Source organism: Palaemon carinicauda, chromosome 8 (assembly GCF_036898095.1).
Source record: "Palaemon carinicauda isolate YSFRI2023 chromosome 8, ASM3689809v2, whole genome shotgun sequence".
NCBI lineage: Eukaryota > Metazoa > Arthropoda > Malacostraca > Decapoda > Palaemonidae > Palaemon > Palaemon carinicauda.
This window is the reverse complement of record NC_090732.1, coordinates 8971523-8998339: the sequence shown is the minus strand read 5'-3', so window position 1 is coordinate 8998339 and position 26817 is coordinate 8971523. Positions and strand designations below refer to the sequence as shown.

The 26817-nt window shown below is 33.4% G+C and overlaps 2 long non-coding RNA genes across 3 annotated transcripts in view; both read left to right on the top strand.

Annotated features, from left to right (window-relative positions):
• LOC137644825 (uncharacterized) overlaps positions 1–2067 on the top strand; it is a 38823-nt gene extending 36756 nt beyond the window's left edge. Inside the window, exon 5 of one of the 2 annotated variants that reach the window (XR_011045200.1) lies at positions 46–2067. This is a non-coding gene — a long non-coding RNA (uncharacterized lncRNA). The remainder of the gene's footprint in view (positions 1–45) is intronic. The other variant, XR_011045199.1, reaches the window with a different exon arrangement.
• Positions 2068–2430: 363 nt separating this feature from the next.
• LOC137645643 (uncharacterized) lies at positions 2431–18190 on the top strand. The gene is made up of 4 exons (XR_011045324.1): positions 2431–3812; positions 4668–4772; positions 5622–15092; positions 15209–18190. It is a non-coding gene; the product is annotated as an uncharacterized lncRNA (long non-coding RNA).
• The last annotated feature ends 8627 nt before the right edge of the window (positions 18191–26817 follow it).

Here is a 26817-nt window from a genome sequence, read left to right as displayed (position 1 = left end):
AGGTACATTTTAGAATATGCCTATATAAAACTTTTTACTTTGCAGATTCAACATCCATGTCTTCCAAGCTGAACAAATGAAAATAGTGGTGAACTTGAAATGATCACAGTGAACAAAGTAAATACAGTAGAAAAGTTCTCTCGCACAATAAGCTTTTAAGAAAATCTTAGGGAGAGAAAATTAATCTTAATTACTGCTGATGAGAAAGGAACAAATCGCAAGAAACTGACAGCAAGTGTCCCATTTACGAAGAATAAAATCTAAATTAGAGATGAAAAATATCACTGTGGGCACATGGAAATAAGAAATGAGATTGAGTGAGTAAAGAAGCCTCTAAATTGGATGAACAAGTTTTGTTGTTGCCTAGATCATAAAGAAAACTACTTAAAATTTCACTTTCAAAAGTGATTCTTTGTTGTCTTCATGATTGGCTCGCCATGTGTGCAACTCGAATTCTAATCTTGCAAGTGGTCAGCTTTTCTTTTTATTGCTTCGGTGTATCAAGAATATCCTGACAAAGAAGACATAGTTTTCAATTAGTTTGACCTCTATATCAGCCTTGTTTCTCTTGTCTACCAATAGCTAAAGGAATTGTTTAATTTAGTTTTTGGTCTGCTTATTCAGTCTCGCTCTGTACGAAAACCTTCAGTGCGCGGCAGGTTTCTTTTTGTAAGATAGATTTAATTTTAGATTTTGCCTTCTTACACACACCTTTAAATGACATATACAGTGAACCCTCGTTTATCGCGGTAGATAGGTTCCAGACGCGGCCGCGATAGGAGAAAATCCGCGAAGTAGTAACACCATATTTACCTATTTATTTAACATGTATATTCAGACTTTTAAAACCTTCCCTTGTACGTAGTACTGTTAACAAACTACCCTTTAATGTACATAACACTTAATGCATGTAATACAGTACCCTAAACTAAAACAGGCACAAATATTAAAGGCGACTTTATATCATGCGTTTCCTAAACACGCCAAAAAGCACGATAAAAAATGGCAACCAATGTTTTGTTTACGTTTCTCTGATCCTAATGAAGAAACAGACGCATTTACACATCTGTTTATAGGTTAGTTTTTGCATCAATTATATTGATTATTCAGTACAGTATGTTGATTTGGTTATTACTAATGTTTTACTTAATTTTTCTTAGGACTTCCAAATGAAATTTTTTTCTTTATGACGCCGCCTGAAACGACGGCGTCATAAAGTACGCTCAGTAAACAAACTAAGGAATTTAACCCGCATGATGAAAGTGATAAATAATGATATTACAGTAAAAGCTTTTATAAAATATGTTATTACAAATATTATTTACCGTATCTATATAAAATCATACATACGTAGCAAAGCAGGAAAACAATCTACGAGAGAGAGAGAGAGAGAGAGAGAGAGAGAGAGAGAGAGAGAGAGTTGTTTTACATACGTAAATGTAAATTTTAAACAAAACAAAAATAGCCCCATTTCATATAAAATAGATTACAAATATTTTACTTTATCATATTACAGTAGTCTGTATAATACTGTAAAGTTCAGTACAGTATGTTGTTGTTAAAGTCGTGGCGATGAAATTCTCACGAAACAAAAACACGCCATTTGATTACAACAGCTGATTCATTCTCTCTCTCTCTCTCTCTCTCTCTCTCTCTCTCTCTCTCTCTCTCTCTCTCTCTCTCTCTCTCTCTCTCTCTCTCTCTCTCTTCGTGTTATACAATACTTACATTTAGATGAAGAAACTAAAATTAGTTTTCTTAGTGTCAATTAAATACGAAACGAAATAATTAGGCCGAGTCTACATCCATTTCAATCATAGCTAAAAATAGGGCATCCGATTTCATCAGCAAACCACTATTTTTTGGGAAATATCATTTTATTCTAGAAAATTGCCACTCTTTAAGTAGTTAATTGCACATTAAGAAAGCGTGTACTTTTGTTTTTAAATTTCGGGTGTGTTTTAAAAATCGAGTATTGTTGACTTTTTTTTTTTTTACTTTTGGCTGTGATTAGATCAGCAGTCATCTAGCTGCCGCTCTTGAGTGTGTACGAATACACTAACAAGTATCATTTATACCATTTCTTAACTTATTCAAACCGTCTACAGTATACAGTTGATATTACATAAGCACCAATGTGTTATAACCTATCAAATTTATTTGTTTATTACATTTAAACCCCCCCCCCCTCTCTCTCTCTCTCTCTCTCTCTCTCTCTCTCTCTCTCTCTCTCTCTCTCTCTCTCTCTCTCTCTCTCTCACAAATGATATCTTTGTTGCTCCTCAAAGTTTCATTTATATTGAAAATCAATCATGATTCAATTTTCCTTACTTTCTCCAATCTCGCACCATCGGTCACATCGCGGTATTTTCGATATTTCCGGAAAATCCGCAATATATGTATAGACAAGGGTTATGAAAAAAATCCGCGATGGTCGAACCGCGAAGTAGCGAGGGTTCACTGTACCGAGTAATGATATTAATTATGAGCTTCCGTAAATAAAATCGCCGTAACGTCAAGAATGCTTTTACAACTAAAAACCTTTGCAACCACCAGACAATCTGTATTCTTCTTTATGGAAAACACACTATATGTTGGTTTTCCTGAAGTTTTAATGCATTCATGCCTTTTGCATTTTTCTTTAGTTAGTAGTTCAGGTAGCTTCAGGTCTGTCTTTTCACAAATGTCCTCCAACTTTCTTGGATTAATTTGTCATCTGCCTCCGCTATGCTGTGTGGTAGTACAGTTTTGTTGTAATCTTATTTTAATCTATGTGGCTAACCTTCCCCAGTTAGGGGTTTGTTTGGATTTCGCAACAATACTTTTAGTATTGTCGTCTTTATTTTTGGATGTGCTTCCTGTTCAGTACAGTCAATAGAATGTTGGTGGAATTGCTGAAACAGTTTTGTTCTTTTCAGCTGGACAGCGTTTCATGAAGAGAATACTGTACTTGTATTTGACATTTTATTGTGGAAAAAGTCTTTTTGAAAATTGTCACTTTGCATTTGTCTCATTATTTCTACCTTTTCTATTAGTTTGTTTTTATTGGTGCCCATCCACTGAACTGGAATTTATCTAGTGTCTCATAGCTAGTTACTTATTATTATAATTACTCCTTTCTAGTAACTGATGAACAAATACTGTTGTCTGCTCAGCTAAGGACTGTTTTTCTCATCTCTTATGGTCTGTTTTTTGTTCTGATTTTTGGTACTGATGTCACTTATTGCAAAAGTTTTGGGGAATAGTATTTTTTTATAACTTTCTATTTCCCCTTTTGGAGTGGATTGTTACTTCATAACTGTTACAAGAAATGATGGCCATCATTATATCTATTTCTATTCTTGGCGATTGCGTTTTCTCTCGTTGGTTTTACCTGTTGATATGTTTAATGTGGTACTCGAATGTGTTCCTCAATCTAGACTTTAGTGCTTTTCTATTTTTTACGTTGGGCCTCTTTCTATATTCTTACTCTGCCTATATGAGCTTCATTACTTCGTTACACTGTGTTCACCTCTGCTGTGCTAATTGCACGTTGTAGTCGGGATGGACATGAATTATGGAAACTTGGTTTAAGAAATTAAACCAAGCTGTTAAGGTGGTTGTTCTAAAAACGAGAGCAAGTCAATAACAAGACAACGTTAAAGAGAAAATTAAAAAATTACCTCAGAATAATGACAAGACAGCAAATTGTTCAAAACTTGATCTAAATTGGAAGCAACTAACGGACCTGCTTGATGGACTAAATGATGGTGGATAGGAGGATCTTTAAAGCTCACTCTCTGCGTATGCCATCAATATCTGTAATTTCATGGGTGAGTGAGGGAATATTTAGTTCTTTTAAATCTAACCATACCTGTTTGAGATAGTACTGTATGCCATTTTAAGACTTGTTTCTTAGTTATGTTTATAAAAGTAATGAATTGGGATATTTGGCCAAATCCTGAGTGCTAGGACTAGATAAATAAATTCAAAAGTTATATTTAAAAAATAATTGCTTTTGATGTCATAAGATGAGTTGATTTCATGTAGTAATAAAAAACCAAGTACTTTATATTCAGAAATAAGGGGACATAGGTTATTTTGATTGTTTCTGGAGCTTTCAAAGAATTCTCCTGTTAGGATAGTACTAATGTCCAGGAATAATTAAGTAGTTTTCATGTAAATTTGGTTTTAATTGGGAACTCCTGAAAAGGAAGTTTTGCATTGAATCAGATGTTAAGAATTAATAGGTGAAATTTTCCCTCAAGAAAATTATATATACTATATTAATTTGCTTAACTGTGTAGGGTCACTAGTCAGGTTATGATTTTATCAAGTCACTTTAAACTCCAGGAAGCCAAGATGTAAAAGTTCAATAGAGGTACAGCATATGCAGTCTTTAGGTTTTGCAAATAAACTTTGCAAATTGAAGTCGAAAGTTTTAGGTAGCAACTGTGAACTTAATCAATAAGGTCTTCCTCATATTGAAGTATGTCTTTCGATATGTAAATATGTTTTAGATGAATAGTTTGAAACTAAGTTAACTGCGTTATTTCATAAATTTCACAATGTGATGCTCCAGAGAAATTTTACTCTACAGCTTTAGGTCGTTAACAGGTTCAAATGTATGGAGATTTCTTAGTATATAGCAGTGGCTTATCAGGATCTAATGAAACATTCTCTTTCAGGATGATCAGGGTTTTTCTAAGTCTGAAAATGTTTACTGCAAGATTGTTTACCATAAAGGAAGTTAGCAAATGCCTTCTTTTCCTGTGGATATATAGCTCATAAAGGTGAGCCTGATGAAAATTATTTATTATTACAAGCTAGTTGTTTATCTTAGAGTAATCCCATGTATTAGGTTTTTATTCAAACATGACAGATTATGAGGTTGTTGCAAGATCTAATTTCAAGTTGCATTATTCCTCCACTAAAATTAATTTTTGGACCTTGTTCATGTGAGCTACAAAATCAAAGAAAATAGTAAGCAAGATTTCTCTTTGAAGTTTGCGATAAAAACCTTTCATAGTGACCAGTTTTAAAGGCTTGTTCAGTAGATTTCAGTTCTATTTGATCTTTGTACCTTTTATGGGATTTGATAAGTCTTGCCCAATTTTGTAGTGTGAACTGTTAAATTCTGCTAGGTATGTTGGTTCAGTAGTTTTAAGAAAAAGTATGAATTTTCTGTTGAATGATGGGGCTCACTTTGAAACACTTGAAGAGAACAAGAGGCAATGGAGACACGAGGAGCCCACTACTGGTGTTAGTAAAATTTACCTTGGAAAAAAAAAATTAGACGGTCCTTGGAATGTATAGTCAGGTCCCAACAGTAATATAATAATTCTTGTTGCTCATTGAGATTTTCACAAAGAAATCTTTGCAACTGTAAGGTCAATTTATATTTCTACCCAAATTTTTATACCACCAGTTAGTATAGCGGCAACTAAATAAAAATTCAGAAAGATTCTCTGAGTAAATCGCTGCTAGACTTTTAACACTGGACTAAAGACTCTTATCATCTCTTAGTAAAAGTAACCTAAATTTATGCCTATGAGACCTGGTTGTAGCTCTGTGTATTCATATTTCTTATGAACCAATAGATCTTAATGTAATAAAACTTAACAAATTTTTCCACTCCTCAGATAATCATCATTGAAAAAATCAACTCCTCTTTCAAAATCTCTGTAACCAAGAAAATCAAGCTTCTGGTGCCAAAGAAGTCATCTTCAAGAGATTGTATTGTAAAAAGAAGATTGTGTCTAAATTAAGCAAATAGGGCTAGGGTATCAGGCAGTCCTGGTTTAGTTAGATATTTAGCCAGAAGATTTTCCTGGTTTAGTTAGGTATGTAGCCAGAAGATTTGCCACTTCTGAAACATGGTCACCAAAAATTTCTAGGTTAGGTTTGCTATTTAAACTTGGCACTTGAACACGCTGGCAGAGATCAAATGATTTTTCAAGTTCATGTTAGACATGAAAGCTGATTATCTCAAGTTTCTTGAATAATTAGTATTTAATGCAATTTTCAGCAAGTTTTCCTGAAACTGTAATTTTTGATAAGTTAGATCATAGCTTAGGTAAGATATCTGTTAATATTTTTCAATATTTCATCGTAGTAGTTTGCTATATGTCAAAACATAAAGCCTACGAGCCTTTGGCTGAAGTGGCAAGGTAACTATTTGGCACTATTGTAAATAACTAATAGTTTTACTCGAAACCTTGAACAAGGTTCCATTTTGGCAACATTCATAACTTGCTCCAGATTTTTTATAGTTTAGAATGAACTTGGTAACAAATTCAAGTTCCTAGTTCACTGTTGTATCTTTTAAGCATTGAAAGTGACACGGGCACTATTAAGGCCTAGCTTCATGTAGAGGCAATATCAAATAATGAATCGCATAAATTAGTCAGGTTCCATGATAGGCTATATTTAAGAATTAATTGATCTGAGACTTTGGCAAATGGAGAATTTGCCATAATTTTCAAGTAAATGATAGTTTCACTATTGTACTAGGCTTTCCATGAAAATAATTCTTGATAAGCTTAGAAATTTAACTGATAATGTAAATACTGCTTAGTATTTTGTTTGAGTATTGTAATTAGGTCATCTCTTCATATCTCACGACACTGCTGGCATGTAAACGTTCTCGATTTGAATTCTTACTTTTAGTATTTGCCATTTTATATAATGGTACTTGAATTATATAAGGTATAACTCCATTAAGCAAATTCAAATTAAATCTTATCACACAAGTTGAAAATTACCCAAGTATTTTTGGTATTATTGGCAATGGCATTTATGGTATATATATTACTTAGTAAATCAAAATTATTATTAGGCTTTGAGGGAAGCTTGTTTTTGTTTATAACATCATTTAAGGAATGTGAATAGATGAATGAGCTTAATCCAAAAATATTCATCAGGAGTTTTGTTTAGGTATTAGTTAATTCTTGCAAGTTGTGTAAGGAAACTTAGCAGGACAAATTAGCATTAAGAATTAATAGGCAAACTCCAATACCTGTATAAGATTGTTCATTTTGTTTAATTGATAGGCGAAGTTTCTTGAATTTAGCAATTATATTTCAACACTCCTAAGGATTTACAGTAGTTGTAAAAATATTAATTTTGTAGTGACTTATAGCTATCGTTACACTGTAGTTACTACTTAATTAGGTATTGTTCTATAGAGTTGCTATTCAAGTAATTTTATATAAAGTATTCATGATAGTAATATTTCAATAAGTTATCAGAGAAGAAATAAAGATCGAGTTTTCTCATCTTAGGGACAGTCATTTCGGTTATGTATGCTGTTAGATATCAGAATGATGGAAACATTTAGGACCTTTGTAACATAGTAAATGAAAAGGGCTCGAAAAATTCATGCTTATCTTGATCAATCTAAGTGGGTCGTGGGTATGGTAAACTTTTGAAATGCCAAAGGCCACAGTGTCGTGTCATATGTATTTTCTATTTGTTACAGTATATATCTTTATATGAATGTCAATGTGCTTCACACAGTTCCCATAGAATTTCTTAACCTTTTAAGTTTAAAAGTTAAAATTTGAATGGGAAACCTTTGTAAAACCAAATTGTAAATTTTATTTATTGTACAGTGACTTCCGTATTTCAAATTATGATTTGCTTAGTTCTCATCAGTTATCTTGACTTAATTGGATTTAACTAAGTTTGTAAGTAATAGCTAATATCTGTTAGGTATGTGATAACCCAAATCTAGGGTTTAGACAATTAATTTTGAGTACTTAAAAGTTGAAATAAATTTCTTAGAGCCAAAATTTGCAGAAATCCAAAGTAACAATAGTCCTTTACAGTGTTGTCATCTACAGAAAAGGAATAGTTAGATCAAGATTTAGTTTAACTTGTTAAAACTAAATAACTTGCAGTTAATGAAAGTACTTAGTAGTTAAAATTTGCAGAAGCAATAATACTTTTAACTGTTAATAGCTATAGAAAACTTGAAATTCGTATTGTTAGCATTCTTACCTTTAACATCTCACTCGTAATGCACCCATGCTTAACGATCTCGGGGATTTAGATGTGTGCTACAGATAGGAAGATCCTAGTTTGTTGGGATAGTAAAATGTGGTCAAACTTTAGATGTAAATATACTTGAAAGTTATAGAATTCCCGTTTTAAATAGGGACAGATACTGTTCTGTGCTATGATTCAAGTAGTTATGTCTAGTCATAATTTTTGATAAGGTAGCCATCTTCTTTTTGAGTTATGGACAAAGTGAGAACTAGAGCAGCGTCTTTTAAACATTTCCTAACTTGATAGTTTGAAAGAAACAAGTTATTGATCATTATTCATTGGACCAAATTGAAGTACGGAAGTTTTATTTTATATGGTGTGTATAGATAGAAGTTTGGAAAGACTGTAGATAGAAAATTTGAAAACTAAATAAAAGGACTCCTTGGAGTCGGCATTCACAATGGCTCGTGGAGGCTGGGTGTTCTCAGCGGGTTGTGGCCGGTCAGTTATCAGTTTCGAAACTGAACTCAAAGGTTTCTAGGTTGACAGTTGAATGCCGAGATGGGAAGTGCAGTCCCTCCCATCCCTTGTACTTTTCCATATGTATATCTATTTTCTATGTCACTATTGAATGTTATGTGCATTTCCAATGTAAAAACTGATATGTGCAGAGGTTTTAGGTGGTGGGGTGGTAAGGTTATTCCTGAGAGATGCCTTAGCTTGCTTTGGTCTTTTGGCTATGATTAATTTGGTACCTAAAACTTTTGTTATTTGTTCATGAAATGTGTTGTAGAATTTGTTGCAATGTCGAAGTATGATGGTCTTAACAATGCTAAGTATAGTTAATTTATGGATAACAAAGAAACTCTGCTGGGTGTAAGTATATATTATTACATTATACTTCCAACTTTTCGAACGGTTTCGAACAGGATGTCCTGTGTTGGTAAAGAGAATAGATATTATTTTCAAGCTCATGGAAAACCTTGGAATTAGGGACGTTCACATTTTAGTTTTGCTTAAAATTTGATATGTTAAATCTCGATTCACAATTTGAACTAAATCTTCCTGACCTTTTCCATGTATATTTGATGACATAATAGGGAATCATTAAAATCAAAGAGCATTTTTTACTATGAGCAGAACTTGTCATTTTATTTGTTTGAATTTGTTTGACTGTTACATGCTGGATTTTTTTAATAGTTTACATAAAATTTTGTTCTACAAATTTAATTTAGTTTTCCAGATGTCTTAAAAGGTAGAAATGATAAATATTAAGAAAGTCAAGTGTTATTCCTTTGGTTGTTTATAAGATTACTTTTATTACATTTAAGGACACATGCTGCCATTTGAAATGGTGATACCAGGTTGTGGCTTAAATAGCTTTTCGTCTTAAGCTTGACATTCATATCCTGTACCTGAAATAAAGGAGGGAAAGATATGATGGCCACTTCTAGATGTCTGAGAGAAACGTGACTATTTTATAACATGACCAGTAATTAGATCAAAGCTTTTGTTAATATTGTGCAAATCATGAAGGGAAAATATTGGTGTAAATTGAATAGCCACAAACTACAGTACTAGGGAAGTCTCCTGGCTAGTACAGTGGTAAAGTGTTTGCCTCGCATTCGCGTGGCAAGAGATCGATCCCCGCCCAGGACATTGAGTTTAAGCTGTTTACTGGGGAGGCTACTGCTGTGGTAGGGCACCACAGTGGGGGGTTGGGCTTGCCCGGCTGACGTTCTGGTGAGCATCTATTCTGATGGAACCGGAACTGAAACAAGCTACCTTTACCTTTACCTTTAAATAACTAAGCTAGCATACCTGGAGAGCATGGCTTCTATCTTGGTTCTGTTTGTTCTAGTTTAGGTCCATAATTCTCTAAAAGACAGGAAATATGAAGTGTTCTAGTTACTTGAAATGTGTATGGAGTTCAGGACTTGGCACCATTGCATAGGGATGAGCCGAGTTTCATGCTGTTCTATATACTTGGGTTTTAGTGGTCAGTCTCGGGCGTTTATCGAGATAAACCCTTTTTCCCGCTGCCAAAAGCACATGAAGCTCTGTTTAATTTGTCCGCAGATTTTCAATTTAATTTTGGTAGTTAATGAAGAAATGCTACCTGTGGATTCAAGTAACCACTTGCAGTTTTGCATCATTAGGAGTGAAGTTGGGCTAATTCTAATTCTGTTCAGCTTGTTGTAATAGGACTTCCATCTTTCTTGTATTAGTATATAAGTCAAATACTTGATATTTACAGTATATTGAAGATAGGGTGTCAGAGGTGTATTTCATAGATTTGGATGTCTGTTAAATTGGCATCATAATCGCCATCTTAAAATCAACCAATTTGTGTATAGATGTTTTTGTATGGACATTTAACTGTTTGATGTCAAACATGTTACATTGTATCTTATTTTGGACCTTTCCTCTTAATTTTTTTCTATGCAATGTTGTCATAGAGGCCTTTGCATCAATAGGCGTAGGAGGAGATGATGACGAGAGGTAAATTGGAGGTAAACAGATTTAAAAGGGCACTGCTTTACTTCCATTCCCTTGGAATGAAAGCTGAAGTGTCAAAGAATTTGCCAGGAATGCCATATTTTGCCATTACCTTTCACAAGGTAACATGTAAAAGGTCAAAACTACTTTTAAACTTGTATCTTTCTTTCAACATTTCTCCTATTATTTACAGCATATAGAAGGATAAAACATTGGCTGTTTTTGCAGTCTCTTCTCAATCCTTTTTTTCTACTTGGGTTCATTAATTTGGAATCCATCCAGGATTTTCGTATTTTTTCAATATGATCCTGTGCAGTTTCTTTTTGAGAAGGTAGCTTAGTACTTGGAAGTTTCGTAAAGGGATGACATCAGGAATGCAGCTCTTCTCAAGTGCTTTTTATTGTGCCTAGAATTTAGTACAATTCTGGAAGCTTATTGAAGTCTGGATAAGTGGCAAGTTAAGTAGACCATCAATAACACTTCAAAATTTTCATTTACATTGCAGGGTAGCATTGAAGTGCTCAGCCCTGAAATTTAGAATCTGTTCGTCCTTGGAGGGTTGTGCCATGTGAGTTTTCTTACCTTTGGTTGAAAGTTTTTCTTTGGCCCAATAATGGCTTTAATGGCAATATAAGTCTCTTGCATGCTGTTTAGGCTAGTAAGGGCTTTAATTTCTTTAGTAGTTTCCTGCAGAGCAACGGTTTATGCAGCATACCCATAAGCAGGAGAATTAAGCCAGGCATCCTCAAGCCAAGTAACTCTTTTTAAGCTGAACATATTACCATTCATATATTCTGTCTGAGGTGGTGGCCATACCATCACCAAATCCTGGTCCAGAGTTTTGAAGCTTAGTGAAATATCTACACTTATTGAAAGCAGAACCCAATTTTTAGAAGGCTGTTTTTTCTTAGGTCTCCTTGAATTCTAGGTTACCGTTCAAACTGAAGACTTGAAGTTAATGTGCAGCATATCTTTGGTGATTTGATAAAATAGTAGGCAATAAATTTTATTGGTTTTACAGTGTTAATTTTGGGGAATATTCATCTTTCATGTTGTTAATTATTAGAGGTTCAAAGTTTTGAACTCGGGCAATTTTGTTTTACATGCCAGTTAGCTTTGGTTTGACGTTTATAGCATTGCCAAGAATGAAAATTCTTTGATATTAATAAGTTATGGATTATGCTGCTGTTGCTTCATCACAGCAAAATTTGGTTTATGGAAAGTATTATGTATGATTGTAAGCTGCTAAACATGACGTGATTTTACGTTTATAAAGTATTTTGCAAGCAAAATTTGTTGCTCTAATTTTGGACGTACCAACTTTTAGCTCATAAGAGAAGGGAACTTAAGTTAAAGTGACAAGTTACTGTTAGTGTGGTTTTGATACTATAGAAATTGTTAATGATAGTTTGTACAGTATTCAGGTGTTAGATGGTATTGAAGTTGGTCTCCTAGTGTTGGATAGTAACAAAGGATTTAGTGTTCAACCATTAATATATTACAGTAGAGTTTAGTTTGCAGATTCTAATCCCCAACAGTGGATCTTGACATTTACTGTATGTTTGTAACATCAGGGTTTGACATTATGAATTGATTTATGTAGATCTGGGGTTGGTGAATCCCTTAATAGACATTTAGCTAAAATTAGTGCATGGTGCAAATTATGGGGTATGAAGTTGAATCCTAACAAAACTCAAAGTATGATTGTAAGTAGGTCAAGGACGGTGGCTCCTCAACATCCGGATCTCAGTATTGACAATGTTTCTTTAAATTTGTATGACACTTTCAAAATTTTAGGTGTGATTCTCGACAGCAAATTTACTTTTGAGAAACATTTAAGGTCTGTTTTTTCTTCAATTGCACGAAAAATTGGCTTATTGAGAGAGTTTTTAAGATTTTCGGTGATCAATCTATTCTGAAGTGTTTTAATTCTTTCGTTCTACCTTGTTTTGAGTATTGTTCTCCTGTCTGGTCTTCAGCTGCTGATTCTCATCTTAATTTGTTGGACAGAAACTTATGGTCTATTAAATTAATTATTCCTGATCTAGATATTAATCTTTGGCACCGTCGTTCAATTAGTTCATTATGCATGTTGCATAAGATTTTTCATAACTCGGACCATCCTTTACATTCAGATCTCCCTGGACAATTCTATCCTGTTCGTATTACTAGGCAGGCAGTTAATTCTAATAGCCAGGCCTTTTCCATCATGAGGCTCAATACTACGCAGTACTCTAGAAGTTTTATTCCTGCTGTTACCAAGTTGTGGAATGATCTTCCTAATCGGGTAGTTGAATCAGTAGAACTTCAAAAGTTCAAAGTTGGAGCAAATGCTTTTTTGTTGACCAGGCGGACACGTCTTTTTATAGTTTATATGTGACATATTTGTTTTTGACATTAATAGTTTATATATATTATGACATATCTGTTTTGACGTTACTATTTTTAGAATGATTTATTGTTAATTTGTTCTCTTCATTTATTTATTTCCTTATTTCCTTTCCTCACTGGGCTATTTTTCCCTATTGGAGCCCCTGGCCTTATAGCATCTTGCTTTTCCAACTAGGGTTGTAGCTTGGATAGTAATAATAATAATAATAATTTGAGATTCAAATTGAGTTTAGTTCAAGGCGATTTGGACCCTAGTCTTGTTTGTACATAGTGATTTACGAATAATTGCCTTCGATGTCATTTAACTCTTATCCGGCTATGTTAACTAGTACTTGTTGTTGGAATTCAGGAGTTCAGATTAGTTTTAGTTCCTTTTCATCAAGTCTTATTTATAGAGCAATCAACCCCGTCTTTGGATCTTTCAAAAAGTATTTGTCCTGTACAGATTTTGATCTTAGAAAGTCATAGTTTGTTACTTTTGGTTTAAGAAATTCTAAATGTTTTGGTTCTTTCGTGTTTAGAAAGTCTTACAAACACTCGTTACCCGTTGCAGAAATTCTACTCGTGAATTTGGTGGAGAGAATGTCCTGGAAATTTCATAAAGCAATATTTAAGGGTTATTTATTCACAATTATACAACACAAAATATCTAACAGACCTTGGTAGAAGACTAAAAACTGTTAGACCTGCATAAGGCCCTTGAAATTTATGTACTGTGTATCAGTCTTTACCTGACACTTGTGGAATTTGATCTTGATAGCTCAATCCACATAAGTAATTTCAGTTATGGTCCATTAATACTTTTAAATTGTTAATACACCCTTAACCCCCCCCCCCTAAAAAAAAAAACTTTAAAACACCCTTTAAGGGTATCTGTATGAGTTTCATTATTATTCTGGCTATTTTTGCTGGACACATTTTGATATTAAAAACTTGCTTTAGTTTTAAATCATACTTAAGTGAGCATAATGGTGTTTCAAATAGGCTTGTCCAAGCATTATTAAATAGTGAAGTATACATATTAATATAAGGGTAGCTAAGTTGAGGACGATGATGTTGTGTAATGTAATTTTAAAGATCTGGGTTTGTATAGTAGTGTAGCCCTGTATTTGGATTATACTACTATAGGCGTTAATACTTTTGTATTTTTTTCTATATGAATGAAACACTTCCTTATAGGTAGAAAGCTCTGTAAGGAAAATGGGTCCTAAGTTGTCATTTACGGTGCATAAATTAGCTGTGGTTTTTCAACTTTTAGTGTGCGTGCGTTAGGCCCGACTGTGTTGCTAGTCATTTTTCTTTTCAAAGGTAAAAAGTTCTGACTGCCTCTTGTCCTTTTGCCTCCAAAAACTGTTAAGGTCTTATTGTACTTAATGTCCTTATCCATCCAGAAACTGATGTCTGATTGTACTTAATGCCCTATCTATCCAGAAACTGATAAGGTCTTGATTGTGCATCTTGTCCCTTTGTCTCCAGAAACTTTATTGTACTTCATGGCCTTTTCTTTCCAGAAACAGAGGAGGTCTGATTGTACTTCATGGTTTTCCTATCCCGAAATGGGTAAGGTCTGATTGTACTTCCATTTGCCTCCAGGAACTGACATCTAATTGTACTTCATGGCCTTTTCTATCCAGAAACTGAGGAGGTCTGATTGTACTTCATACCCTTTTCTATCTAGAAACTGATAAGGTCTGATTGTACTAAGAGGTTTTCCTATCCCGAAATGGTTAAGGGCTGATTGTACTTCATCCTTTTGCCTCCAGAAACTGAGGTCCGATTGTACTTCTTGTCCTTTTTCTATCTAGAAAGTGATAAGGTCTGTATTTCATTCTTTTGCCTCCAGAGACTGATAAGGTCTAATTATACTTATTCCTTTTTTATCCAGAAACTGTTAAGGTCTTATTGTACCTCCTGCCCTTTTGCCTCCAGAAACTGGAAAGGGCTAATTGTTTATTAAATCTCGAAACTGAGGTCTGGTTGTACTTGTCCCCAAAAAACTGATAAAGCGTTGTTGTACGTATTGTAGTTTTGCCTCCAGAAACTGATAAGGTCTAATCATACTGATAACGTCTGATTGTTCTACTCCCTTTGCCTCCAGAAACTGGTAAGGTCTATTTGTACCTCTTGTCCTTTTGTCTCCAAACACTGATAGTCTGGTTGTACTTGTCCTTTTCCCTCCAGCAACTGATAAGGTCTGATTGGACTTCTTGTCCTTTTGCGTCAAAAAACTGAAGGTCTGATTGTACTTGTCCTTTGCGTCAAAAAACTGATATAGACTTCTTGTCCTTTAGCCTGTAAAAATTAGTACTGTCTTTTTGTACTACTCCTTTTGCCTCCAGACCCTAATAAGGTCTGATTGTGCTTCTTGTCCTTTTGTCCAAAAACTGATAAGGTCTGATTGTGCTTCTTGGCATTTACCTAAAATATGATCTGACTACTACTCATCATTTTACTGCCAACAATGCATATTTTGGTTTCATGATATCATTTTCAATAATTTCATAATTTGTGATGTGAAGTCTGCGTCCTTAGGATATATTGGTATTTAGCAAAATTAGTTCTTGAAACATTTAGTGTTTTCTTTAAGCCTTTGTTCTAGAACTCTTGACTCAGTCTGTCTAGTTTAGAAAGTTTTTATCTTACTTTACATAGTTTTACTTATTAAATTATAAATTTGGTACTTTTGCATTTAGAAAACCTTATCACAAACTTATTTTGATGCCTTTGGATTTAAAAACTTTGTCCTTTGATCTATGACAACTTTATATTGAAAAATGGCTTTTGAAATATGTATTGCTTGAACAAGTATATTGTGTGATTTTTCTAAAATTTAGGATTTTTTAATTTCTACGAATAAGTCTGCGTATCAATTTGTTACCTTTCTTTTATAATCTGAGGTTCATTATCTCTTGGCATAAGAAATCTGCCATGGGGGTTTCGGTGTCCAATATGTTTGCTAAAAGCTTTTATTTATTAATTTGGGTCAAAAGACCCAGCATAGTCCTGGGAAGCCATTTAATGGGGAAACTTGCACAGTTAAAAATGTAAAGTTAAAAAGTTTGGACAACAAGATGTAAGACAGGAAGTGGGTATGGAGGGAAAACTTCTGATACATTGACATCTCGACCCCCAACCGGAATATCTTTATAAAAAAGTTGAATAGTTTACCTTAGCTGGAAATGATAGTTTGCGAAGATTGTTCTTTGAAAGTCTGGTGCAATGTGAGCTGCTGCTTATCTCAATGTCTTTATTGACTTTGTTTTACCCATAGATTTGGTAAGATTTTACTGAGGAATTTATCTAGTTCATAGGTTTATGCTTAGAAACTAGAGGGTGTTTGGCCCAGAAAGTACAGTTTGTCTAGCCGCTGTTTTTTCTGAGGGTGTTTGAATTTTCCCCCTTGTAAATGGTCTTTTTGCCTAGAGAGGTGTTTGTCTCAAAAGTGGCAGGTTTAAGCTAGAAAGTGGTGGTTTTTTACTCGCTTTTTATGAAGTTTCCTTTTGCCTAGAAAGTGTTGGAGAATTTTGTAAAAGGTTTATATTTTACTGCAAAGAAAATTTTTTTTAGTGGAAAGTGTTGTGCTATGTTGCCTAGAGTAATTATTATCTTTACTTGGAAAGTAGTGTGATTTTGGCTTGAAAGTCTTAGGTTTTTACCTTGAAAGTTTTCCTCTACAGTTTTTTTTTTTCCTAGAAAGCTTTTTTCCTCCTCCTCCTCCTGTAGATATAGGCATTTTTCCTTGAAAGTAGTGTGCTTTGTGCATTTATAAGGATTTTTGCCTAAAAACCTAGGTGGTTTTTTTTTCTATTCTGCTAAGTTAGAGGTTTTTTTGTCTAGAGTTGTGTGTTCTAGAAGGGGTTTTATTTATAGGATGTGGTGTGATTTGCTTGAAATATCATCATTTGCTTAGAAAGGGGAGTGTTTGTATTAGTTTTTACTACAAAATTTGACATCGTTGATAATATATATCCTTGTTAAGCATAAAGTTTTGACTAATAATTTTTTTTTTTCAAGTTATTTAATTCTGAGGCATTTGCTTAGTATGAGGAATTTTGTTTAGAATATTTGTCAATTTGAGAAACTTTATTGCCAAGGGAATCTTCCAAATCAATAGTTTGTCAGGCTAGGAATGTTGTTTGTTTTCGCCAGACATTAGTTAGCATATGGGGGTTTAGTATTATTTAAATATTTTGGCTACAAAGAGTGGCTGTGCTATAAAGAACTAGCTGCATATTATAAAAATTGTAATTTGACAATTTCGGCTTTGGCACTACTCTGCAGCACAGTCCTATTTGCAAAAGTATTAAAATTGGGTGAAATAGCTGTAGTTTTAACAGTAAAGTTAAGTTGAATAACCGTTGATATTGACATTCTAGGGAAGTGTCGAGATTTTCAAATTTAAAGCAGCTCATCTTCAAGGAAATACTTTCCAAACTAGTTTTAGTTTGCCACAGACATTGCATAGACAGTTCTTTCCTAATAAACAATCTGGAAAGGACCACATTCATCATTTTTCAATATTTTATAGTAGTCTGTATAATTGCATGTTTCTATTGCAACATTTGTAGTAAGTTCATGAGACGAATTCTAGTTTTAGGACCTGGTCAAGGCATGAGGAACAAAATTTTCAGTCGTCCCTCTGTTCTTAGAGATAATATAAACCTCAAAATTTGTTTACACATTTAATTCATCAGCATCAGCTGTTAATAGTCCGTTCTAGAACAAAGGCCTCAGACGTCATTCCTCTTGCGTCTGTTTATGACCTTTCTCTCCCAGTCTGCACCCGCAAAATTTCTTAGTTTATCATTCCATTGTCTTATCTTCCTATACCCCTGCTGCTTGTACAATCTCTAGGGACCCATTCCAATGCCCACCCACCTGGTGTTTGTCATTTTCATTCTAGAGACTCGTCGAGATTTTTAAATTTGAAGCAGTTCATCTTCAAGGAGATACTTTCCAAACCAGTTTTAGTTTGCCACATACATAGCATTGACAGTTCTTTCCTAATAAACAATCTGGAAAGGACCACATTCATAATTTTCCAATATTTTATAGTAATCTGTGTAATTGCAAGTTTCTATTACAACATTTATAGTTAGTTCATAAGACACTAATTCTAGTTTTAGTACCTGGACAAGGCATGAGGAACTCAAATTTTCATGGTCATCCCTCTGTTCTTAGAGATATATGTGAACCTCAAAATTTATTTACACATTTAATTCATCAGCATCAGCTGTTAACTGTCCATCTAGAACACTTGCGTCTGTGACCTTTCTCTCCCAGTCCGCACCCGCAAAATTTCAGTTAGTCAATCCATTGTCCCATCTTCCTGTTTCCCTAGGGACCCATTGTTATTCTTAATGCCCATCTAGTGTTTGTCGTTTTCATTATTTATTTTGCCCACGTCCATTTTTTTCCTTACATGTTGAATTATCCTTCTCTCATATTTTTTTTCCATTGTTATTTCTATCATTATTCTTTTATAGCTCTTCTAGTTGCAACTAGCTTATGTTCCAAGGCTTTAGTAAGGCTCCAAATTTCTAATGCAAAAGTTAAAACTGGTAGTACCATCTTATTAAATATTTTCATTTTAGAGAAAGTGGCATTTTGTCTTCCTAATGCTCTTCACCCCATGCCTATCCAGAAGCCATCTTAAATAATTCTGATAACCTTGTAAAACTTGCAAGGTGAAAGACTAGAAAATTCTTGTCACATCAAAAGTATCCGAACCAAGCGGATTATCTAATTATCTGGAAATGGGATGAATTTTGTAGGGCCAATCTCAGACTGAAGTGGGCGTGTGGTTGATGTGTAGAGATATTAACTTTACACGTTGAAGACTATTTACCCGAGTTTATCACTAGCATGGAATGGTGTCGGGCTGTACGACGACTTTGATGTTTGGGTCGCTTTTCTGCTTTTGGAGGGCAGTGTGTGTCTTGGTGTAACTAATTGTATTTTTATAACATACTGAAGGATGACTTGTAATTTTGAATAAAATGTCAATTGAATTTTGGTTTTATGAATTTCCAATAATTATTGTGTTTTCATTATTTTTATGGAATTCCCTTAATACTCATGTTTAGAAAGACATCTGAAAAAACAAAGGGTTGTAGACAAAAAATAATGTAAACTTGTTTGAAGGTAGCATCTGAATAACAATTATGTTTTAAATTGAAGGGGCTAAGCTATCGATAATCAAAGCTTGAAAGGGGCTAAGATATCGATAATCAAAGCTTGGAGGGGGCTAAGCTATCCATAATCAAAGCTTGAAAGGGGCTAAGCTATCTCTATAAAAGTTTTAAAGGGGATAACCTCGTGATAATCAAAATTTAGATTGAACTGCCACGCTCTTAATTCTCAGATTTGAATTACACGGGCTAAGCCTTAAAATAGGCAAATTGATGACGTTAGCGTAATTTATCTTATTTTGGAAAAAATGCTATATTACATCGCAAGTTTTTATATTTTTTTTATACCTAAAAGTGATTCTAAGGGAATCCATGAAATTTTATTTCTTAAAAATTGATAAACAAAAGGAAATTGATTGGGTACCCCCACCCCCCCCCCCAAAAAAAGGTCTGTTTAACAAAAAATCATAGGGGGTTTACCAAGGGGATTGGATGCTACTTAAAGAATAAAATCGGCATGTGACTGGCGGAATCAAAAAGCATTGAACACCGAAATATAAATTTCCGTCTTTAATATACAAAGTTGTAAGTGAGCAAAGTTGCTGTAAATATTAAAGTAAATAGGCTATAAAAAAAGTGCGAGTTAAATGTTCGTGAAAATGCAACTGGTCTTCAACGTATGTGAATTAGTAAAAGTAAATATTTAAATAAATTGGGGGTAAGAAAATATATAATTTATTCAATGTGAAGACTATTTGCAATGAAAGAAATTGAAATTAAAGTAGCCAAATGGAGTGACACGTCTATAGATTTCAGATTAAGCAGGTGAAAGTCTCATTGAAAGTTTTATTAAACTGAAGATCAGTAGATATTTTGTCAAATCACATTTCCAATCCTTGATTAAAGTCATTAAACTAACAATAGCCTTAAAATAGTTAAATTGATGAAAACTAAAAATTGCAATATAATTTTCCTAGTCGAAGTAAAAGCATCGAATCAAGATTTCATGGAAAATATCCGAAATGTAAAACTCGTTGTAAAGTAATTGCCATTTTCAATTTAAAATCCAGAGAAATTTGCAAAAATTTTCTTAATTTAACGGTGGCCATTTCCCGGATCATTTTACTAAGTGTTTGTTGCAAAATTTAAGTATTTTTTTCCCCTGATCATAATACCTATGCTCGTCGAAATAGTCTTTTATCTTCGTTGACCTCTTTATATCAAATTTGAAATCGAAAATACCGTAGCTGGCCGTATAAAGGCAATATATGAACTTAGATCATTTTTATATATCAAGATATTAAGGATAAATATCAGTGAAAGCAAGAGTAAAATTACGATTTCATTATCATTTATTGCGTAAGTCAAAGAATTGTTTGTTAGAAAGTCAATATAGCATCTTTTGAGTCTCCCAACTCGTTTAATAATTGGCATTTGTATATATCGATATATTTAATCTAAGATAAATTATTATAAAGACCTTATAAAATAAGGATAAAATTGTGCATTATCCACGTTTTAATTATTGCCGTAAAATTAACCATTTCCCCGGTTCCAAAGTCAATATTCCTTGTAGAAATACAGTAATTTTAGTAAACTTGTCAGCGTGAAATTCCATGGTTTTCTATGATCTAGGAAAGATGATACATCCATTTTCTATACCAACACAGAAATTCCTGAGAGAAATATCAAGGGAAAGATGAACGAATGTATGTATGTTTACAACCCGTAGAGTTTCTCATATGTTATTCATAAAGAATTTTACTTGGTTATGTTGGTCATTAACAGAGACTTTTTGTACCGAATTCTAGCGTAAATTCTATGGGATTTACACGCCACATTTCATAAGGCTGCTATGACAAGAGTTCTTCGAATTACCAAAATAAATCATAGCCATAAGAGCAAATGTAAGCTCAGGCATGTCTCAGGGGTAGTTAACCTTACCCCTCCTACCCCCTTGAAACTCTGCATGTACCAGTTTTCTTTTACATTGGAGAGGTACTTACCTCAATAGGGACATAGAAAACGGATATGCATCTGGAGGAGCACAAGGGATGGGAGGGATTTCTCTTCCCATCTCGGTAATCAGCTGTCAGTCAAGAAAACTAAGAGGTTTCGAAACTGATAACAGACTGGTCACACCCCTCTGAGAACAACCAGCCTCCACGGGTCATTATGATGCTGTCTCCAAAGGCCCCAGAGAAAAAATATGAATTGACCAACCATATCTAATTTTGTATATAGTGGATTTAAATAAAAGAGCGTGCATTTATTATTGGCTTTTATTCACAACTTTCTTTACACTAGTAAAAGTGTCAATTTTTATATATAGCGATTTCATGACTATGGAGTCCGTTATGGCTCTGTAGATTACTGGCTAATTAATTACCTCATAACTTCTGCTGGTATTGACAAGATACGCGAGTCAACTTAATACGTCATAACTAAATTCACTGGCTTATTTCACCATCATTAGGGTAAGAAAGTAATAAATAGTTCAGGATTTACTTCGCAAGGTCAGCTGTTAACAAGAAATGCTTTAATCTACATGAACTTGAACGTCCCCCCAAACAGTATGTGACATTATAACACTCGACATTACTCCATATTGTGGATTAACTTCTCAAGTGGAATAATTACATAAATAATTGTTCCATTCGTTACTGGCGAAACATGGCCGGGTTAATTTTACTTGTTCAATATTGTAATATGGGAGAATTTTGCACCCTTTTTAAAATAAAAACCAACTTAAGGTTGATCTTTAAATTAAGTACCATATTCTTTTGACAATTCGTTAGCGTTTAAACATTGCATAAATGTTATTTCATAAAGGTAATAATTGATAATTAAGGGAATATAAAATTAATGTAAGCTTTAAAGATTAAATATATGATTAATTGAATACAGTCTAATGAGGTCGGGAGTAAGTTAATTAATGAACTGAAACCTAATTAACGTTATTATGTAATTTATCTATAGTTTTCTACATAAAAAAATAGAAATTTTAAAAATTTCTGTCGTTATAGGGAAAGGTAATTCATTAATGGTAATGAGGTAGTAGATAGGGCTAATTTGAGAATTGAGTGATTCCAATGGTATATATACCATGAGAAATATAAATAAATATATTTGAAAATTAAATTAATTGTGCATATCCTGATGAATAAATTAAAGATATTAAATGCATAATTGTACAGTGAGAAAGATTAAATTAAAGATTGTAGTCAATGATGAACTAAATGAACGAGATAAATTGAATAAAGCCAAATGAAAGGTTCAATGAGCGATTGTATAGATCCGATTAAACGAATAATACTAATTGAACTAAGTCCAAGTGAAAAAATTATATTTTATAGATAGCAAATATCAGCCGCTACTATTTGAATGCAACTTATAAAAGATTATGTGAACTAATTGTAAACGGCCTACTGAGGATTAAATGAATGAAATTAAATACAGCCCAACAACAGAATTAATAAGAGATTAACTTTATGCATTCTGAGAATTCACTGAATGAGATTAATATTAACCGATGAGAAAATGACTAACTAAAGATAGCCAGAGAACTAAATGAATGCAATTATCCATATACAGCCTGAGAACTATAAAAATGAAATTATCTATTTAGGCTACAGCACGAGAATTAAATGAATGAAAATATCTATATGGCCTACAGCACGAAAGAATTAAATGAATGAGATTGGATACCGCCTAATGCAAGATTAGATGAGATTGAATACAGCCTGAGAATTAAATGGATGAGAATACAGAGCAAGAGATTTACATGAACAAGATAAATTGAATAGATTAATGGGATTTAAATTAACGAGATGGAACAAAACCGGAATAAGAGAATATTAAATGAAAATAAAGCTAAATGAAAGAGCGAGAATTGCGAATATGAAAGCGAATGGATGAATATCAAGTGGCTAAAGCTCGGTGAATGAGAATTAAAATAATTGTATACGGCTTGTGCGAAATTAATTGCAATAATAAACTGCATACAGCTTAATATGTGGGATAAATTAATTGTAAAGAGGTATTGTATACAGCAGAGAAATTAAATGATTAATTGTGTATAGCCCAAGATAACCTAAGATTAATCCTATGCAATCTATAATAAACGAATGAGATTAATTGCATACAGCAAAGTGTTAAATGAATGCGATTAACTATACAGACTAATGAGAGATTAAATGAAATTCAAGTCAGATTAAATGATTGTATAAAAAGCAAAAACAAAATATTAAAAGATTAATTTTTAAGTGAATGAGAATTGAATTAAGGGTTAACTGTGTAGAGCCTAAAAGGGGATTAATGAACGAGATAGTGTAAAACGTAAGAACACTAAATAAATTAGATTAACTGCATACAGGTGAGAAATGAAATGAGACTAACTGTAAACAGTCAATTGAGCGAGATTGTTTAAACCATACAACTATCCCAGATTACTTGAACGGAACCTTTGAGATTAAATGTGTAAATGATAAATCTTATTAAGGACCATGAGAGAATTTTTCATAGCCAATGCAATTGGAAACCTTTTAATTCTACAAATGGCACTTTTCCTGTCTCAGCAGCATAAATAAATGTGATTTTTATTATTCTATTACCCAGATCCCAAATGTTAGTGACCAAAAATTTCCAGTTGAGATCCAGTTGACGTTAGACTGCATTATTGTATATTATTATTATTACTAGCCAAGCCAAGCTACAACCCTAGTAGGAAAAGCAAAATGCTATAAGCCCAATGGATCCAAAAGGGAAAAAGTAGCACAGTGAGGAAAGGAAATAAGGAAATAGATAAACGATATCAAAGTAATGAAAAAAATTACCGGTAAATAAAATATAAAAAAAAAAACTTTAAAAGATAATTAATATAAACTAAAAAAATTATGTCAGCCTGTTTAACTCTTAAAAAAAAAAAAAAACATAAGAAAATAAAGATTTGACACTAACCATACCATATTAAGAGAAATTCCAAGAAACCTTGATATGAAGAAATTCCTTAAGGCCAACCTGATTAAACACAACAGACAAGGAACAAAATCTACAATGAATTTGTAAACTCAAAGGTCCCCTCATGAACATGACTAACTATGTAACATTTCACAAAGGCGCGTTGGAATATAAACAGAAATTGTACAGTTTAAGTGAAATGAAATTACCGACAAAAGAGCAAGTTGGTTATATGAAAAAAGGGCCAACTTGATTTACAAGAGGAACTGTACTCCTAGCTTAGCAAGAGAATTCATTAAAGCAATTCCACTCTAATCAGTTACAACCACACGAAGCTTATGACATTCTAGTTAGTTTAAATTTGACCCAAACAATTTCAACATTTTTTTTTTTGGGGGGGGGGTCATTGGATCGAGAACTTCATACAACAACATATAAATGGAAAACATGAGAATTATAAGTTTTTAAAAATCATTTAAACCTTGTGATATAAACTAATACTTAACATATTTTTTCATGTTTAGCATATTACAATCTGTCCTATTATACATATGTTAATGAAGTCAGCATGATCTTTTTGCAAAGAGGGGGGGGGGGTTTCCCCTGTACATTTACTTTTCTTTTCTTTGTAAAAGGAGACCAAATTTATTCACAAAATTAGGTCAACTAAAATCAGCAAAGCTATCCAGTAGTTATTATTTTTACTTGCTAAGCTACAACCCTAGGCAAGGGGCTCCAAGGAAAATAGCCTAGTGAGGAAAGGAAACAAGGAACAAAATATCTCGAGTAACAACATTAAAATAAATATCTCCTATATATGCTATAAAAACTTTAACAACACAAGAGGAAGGGAAATAGAATAGTGTGCCCGAGTATACTCTAAAGAATTTTCTTCTTCCAGACTTCTGAAGCAAAATGTGGGAGAATTCATCCAAGTGAATCAAGGATGGTTCTGATAAATGGGTTTGACAGGACACAAAAGAACAGAAGAAAGCATGTGCAGAACACTGAAGAATAATAAATGATAACTAAACCTCAAAATGGCTTAACTTATGGTTCAGTAAGCCAGAGAAATATTTATCTTTGTCACACCAAAATAAATGACAGCAGATTGCCTCTAGAAAATTTTCCCATCACAATAGATATTCTCAAAATCAGGAATTAGCTGCTAAGAAAGGTAAAATGGACATTTGTAAAACATTTGCATAAACAAGGTTATTTGCATTAATAAAACAAGCAAACACATTTTATTAAAAAAACCAATTCATCTTTAAATTGTAAAAATAATTCAAATTACAGTTTGGTAGAACATACAAACGATGCATACGACCTGTACAACTCCTATATGGAGCATAAACATGCGTTGCATATGGCAAGAAAATGAAGATGATTTTGAGAAGATATTGCCAGAAAAAGTTTAGTTCAACAGCACCAGTAAAGAGGGAAGATTGTCAGTATTACAAATGTAAGACATTTCACAATATCAATAAAAAATAACAGCTAAACCCATTAGCCAAAGGACCCACAAGACACCATGAAACCTATTGACCTAATAATTTTGTTGAAAGTTCAAGTGCAAAGGGAACTTTAAAAAAATAGACTTCAAATATTAGCAAAGAAGAAAATAGGCCCTGGGGGTACTGTATATGGATGGGCCCTTTGAGACAGAGGGGAAAATAAAAGAAACCCAGGCAAAAGAATAGCGCCATAAAAACGAATTAAATTCAGTGGAAGAAGTGAATTTTTAAGGTGATATGAGCAGATGCACTAAACTCATACTGGTGATGGAACAGGTTAATGGAACTGAAAAATAGTAAATGAGGTAAAAAAAAAAAAAAAGGAAGTGAAATAAAGTTGTAATATATGGGGAAGTCTTAGAAGTAGAGGACTCCAGATACCTTACTGACAAAACACAGGTGCATGAGTTGAATGTGTGTAGTCATGCAGCAGAAACTTGAGTAATGACAAGGAAAATGGATATCTGAAAAGGAGAGACCTAAGTGGGAAGATTGTGTTAGAAATGAGAGGGAAAGCAAGCCCAGCAGAATGTAACTTTGTACTACAGCCATCAAACACTGGGAAAGAAAAGGGGGGCTAGTGCAATCACAGGGCATAAATTGGTTCAAAGTTAACTTAACACAGAAGAAAGCTCAATGCATGCTCAGGAAAGACCAGTTACTGTGGATACACAGAGTACCCTCAGCAAGTGTTCTTATCTTGCTTCACCACAATTAGAGATCACAAAAAGAAATGCCAAAAATTTGGGAAACTACCTGATACAGCACATGAATACTACAGTTAGAAGAGGCCCAAAATAGATAAAATGGATGAACAGAGGATACAAGAATGGAGAAGCCATAACACACATTGGTTTTATTATAATAAAAATATTGAAAGTACTGTACCTAAGAAAGGGATTTCACTGTTATGCTGGATGAGGTATTCTTAATAAACCAAGTCAATAACAAGGGATTGAAATATAAAATAGAAATTTGATAATGAAAATGTCTACAAGGCACAAATTTTTTACAGAAAACACAGAATCTGGGGTAACTTAAAATATGCAATAAAAAAGGAAACAGCAATTGTGCATATATTGATATAAGGGAGAGTATTAAAAAGAAATGGTGGTGGAACGAATATTTAAAACAAAATTCATTGAGCTGATAATGCTATTCTTCAATAACACTGGATCTAGAGTGAAGATAATGGCAGATGTATCTGAAGAATTTAAGATAAATGTTGGTGCCTATCAAATACTGTATACTATAAGATCTGTACTGGGTCTCCTGCTATTGTCATACAATATTAATGGAGGAAGCTACTAGTGTGTGTGGAACAGGCAGAACCTGGAATCTATTTTATAGAA